Source organism: Lissotriton vulgaris, chromosome 11 (genome assembly GCF_964263255.1).
Source record: "Lissotriton vulgaris chromosome 11, aLisVul1.2, whole genome shotgun sequence".
In the NCBI taxonomy this organism is placed as follows: Eukaryota; Metazoa; Chordata; class Amphibia; order Caudata; family Salamandridae; genus Lissotriton; species Lissotriton vulgaris.
In genome coordinates, this window is record NC_141699.1 from 1,109,215,829 (window position 1) to 1,109,219,117 (window position 3,289).

Here is a 3,289-nt window from a genome sequence, read left to right on the forward strand (position 1 = left end):
GGCAGCGCCACAGCCTTATACCGTCCCATAGCGGGAGTAACGGAGAGAAACGTTTCTCCTTGTTTTTTCCCTCTTTCCTTGGGTGCTGCATTCTGCACCACTTGGTATTGTTTTTGTGCAAGAAGGTGCCTCTTCCTGCACAAAAACAATCATGCCAGACTCATGCACCCTTGCACCATGGTGCAGGGTACCTGCGTTGGCACTAGGCTTCTAATTGTGAGCCTGCAGTGGCTGAAAGGACGGGAATGCTCTGAATCTTGTAAATATGGTGCATTGCTGCCCTTTCAAATTGGCATAAGGCAGCACAGCAAAAAGACTAGCGGAGTGGCCCTACGCCAAATCATTGTAAATAAGCCCATTAGAGTATTTTTCAACCGTGAAAATGAGACACTGACATTTTTTGCGGCGCATGATCTTTTTTGAATGGAAGCAAAGCCCAGAGAGGGTCATGCTTTGCAGCTTTAATAGATTCGATTTCTATCTGCCCTCGGCACCCGCGTCACAGTGCCACTTGTATTTTAAGATGGAACCTCAACATTTTTCTATCAGTGAAACTGCATTCTTTGTTGTTTCTTTTTTTGTTACTGATCAGTGCGCTGTGGGCCTCATTTATGGCATTCTGGTGCAGGGCAGAGCAGCAGACTGTGGCACACTTAGAAGGAGGGAACAACAAGGAGATATAAATATAAATATGTCTCCTTATTACGCCTCACATTGTGACTTGACGCTTCCCCAAGTTTACATCACTTTGTAAATCTGGGGCAGCGTCAGATTTCATGAGTGTTGAGAGGGAAAACCCACTGGAACGCCGACGAAATGCCCCGTGGGCACAGAGGGGCTGATTCACAGAACTAATTTACAGCTTTTGGTATTCACAGAATGAACTTAAGACAGACTTAAGACAAACTTAAGACAGACTTAAGACAGACTTAAGACAAACTTAAGACAAAATCCTAACTTAAGTCTTTCTTAAGTCTGTCTTAAGTCTGTCTTAAGTTTGTCTTAAGTTCATTCTGTGAATACCAAAAATCGTAAGTGCATTCTGTGAATACCAAAAGTTGTAAGTTTAGGATTTTGTTGTAAGTTTGTTCTGTGAATAGGGCCCAGAGTAAGGCAGGGTGGCTTTGCACGGTGAAATAAATACAAATGAGAGCCCTGTGTCATGCATGTACCACTTTATGTGGCACAGGGCTCTCCTAAATAAGCTACTGAGAAACTAACTGTAGATTCTCTTGAAAGAAACCATTGGCGCTTATGTTTACTCATTTAGCAGGTGTGAATGTATGCGCAGCAGCATCTTTTGCAACACCTGAACAAAAAATAGAATCATAATGTTGTCAATGTGTACGTGGAAACAATCAGCTAACATAGTTGAGGTATTCTTTAGAATGTTAATTAAGCAGATATGCATTACCTCTTTGCATTAATGCATCACTGTATTCTTATGTACCTTCATCAAAGATGCTAGATGGTGGCATTGAAGTTTCCCCCCACTCTGCAGCACATCTCTGTTGTCAACCTGATGACTGGATCAAATGAGTTTATGGGTTTTATGAAAGGGGCACCAGAAATGGTAGTCAGATTTTGCCAGCCTCAGACAGGTAGGTGGACTTTTTGTCATGGCACAGTCTTTGAAAATGCCCACTTATCTCTCTACTTTTATCTACATATTTAAAGGTATTAGTAATAAATAATACCTAAGTAGGTACTACTATAAACAGACAAATAGCATGTATAGCATGTCTGCTTCCGTTAAAATAAAGACTTCCATGACATTGGCAAGCATTCTGTGCCCGGTACGTACCTTCCTGTTCTATGACGGTTATTCACTTTCACTTGAATGAATTTTATACTATATATACCCTGTAAATATCTCTAATAATTAGGCCTGGCAATCCTCTGATTAATGTAAAAAGATCAATTGGTGGATGGACTACTGAACAATCAATCTTGGCCCTGCTCCCCATGGGAACAGTCCAGCCCGAACTGCCGGGCCCGGTACTCCCTGAACCACAAACAAGTATCCTGGGACCGGTTTGAGGGCATCACACATCATCTGCCAGAATAGCTTGAATTCAGTGATGCAGTGAGAAAGGGATCCACATCTGGGTATATTCCATCCCCTTAATGCGGCAAATGCAAAAATATTTGATGGGCAGAGTGCTGAACATTCACTCCAGTACAGAGTAATTGTTCTTTTGCTCACCATGACACCCCAGTTTAGACCCAGCCATATGCAAAAATGTCTTGACCCAGCTCCACTTAGTATCAGTCCAGCCCGAACTGCCAGGCCAGGTCCTTCCTGGACTGGAAACAAGCATCCTGGGACCAGTTTCGGGGTATTACTCCTCATCAGCCAGGAAAGCCTGAATCAATCAAGCAAGCAATCAGCAAAATTTGTAAAGCGCGCTACTCACCCGTAAAGGTCTCAAGGCGCTGGAGGGGGGGGGGTAGCTAGTGCTCGAACAGCCAGGTCTTGAGTTGTTTCCTGAAGGAGAGATGGTCCTGGTTCAGCCGTAGGTGAGGTGGGAGGGAGTTCAATGTCTTCGCTGCCAGGTAGGAGAAGGATCTTCCTCCGACGGCGGATTTCCGAAAGCGTGGAACGGATGCGAGGGCGAGGCTGGCGGAACGGAGCTGGCGGGTGGGTATGTAGAATGTGAGGCGGCTGTTGAGGTACTTCGGGCCCATGTCGTGGAGAGCTTTGTGTGCGTGGGTGAGGAGTCTGAACGTGATTCTCTTGTCGACGGGGAGCCAGTGGAGGTCTTTCAAGTGGGCAGTGATGTGGCTGCGGCGAGGGATGTCCAGGATGAGTCGTGCTGAGGCGTTCTGGATGCGCTGGAGTCTTTTCTGAAGTTTGGCTGTGGTTCCAGCGTAGAGGGTGTTCCCGTAGTCCAGGCGGCTGTGAAAAGGGCCTGGGTGACCGTCTTCCTGTTTCGGTGGGGATCCATCGGAAGATCTTTCGGAGCATGTGCAGGGTGTTGAAACAGGATGATGAGATGGCGTTGACTTGCTTTGTCATCGTGAGGGAGGAGTCCAGGATGAAGCCCAGGTTGTGTGCGTGGTCCGTTGGCTTGGGTGCGCTGCCCAGGGCAGGGGGCCTCCAGGAGTTGTCCCAGGCGGAGGGAGATGGTCCGAGGATGAGGACTTCCGTCTTGTCTGAGTTCAGTTTCAGACAGCTGATCTTCATCCATTCCGCGACGTCTTTCATTGCTTCCTGGAGGCTAGCTTTGGCGGTGGCGGGGTCGTTGGTGAGGGAGGGGATCAGCTGGGTGTCGTCGGCGTAGGAGAT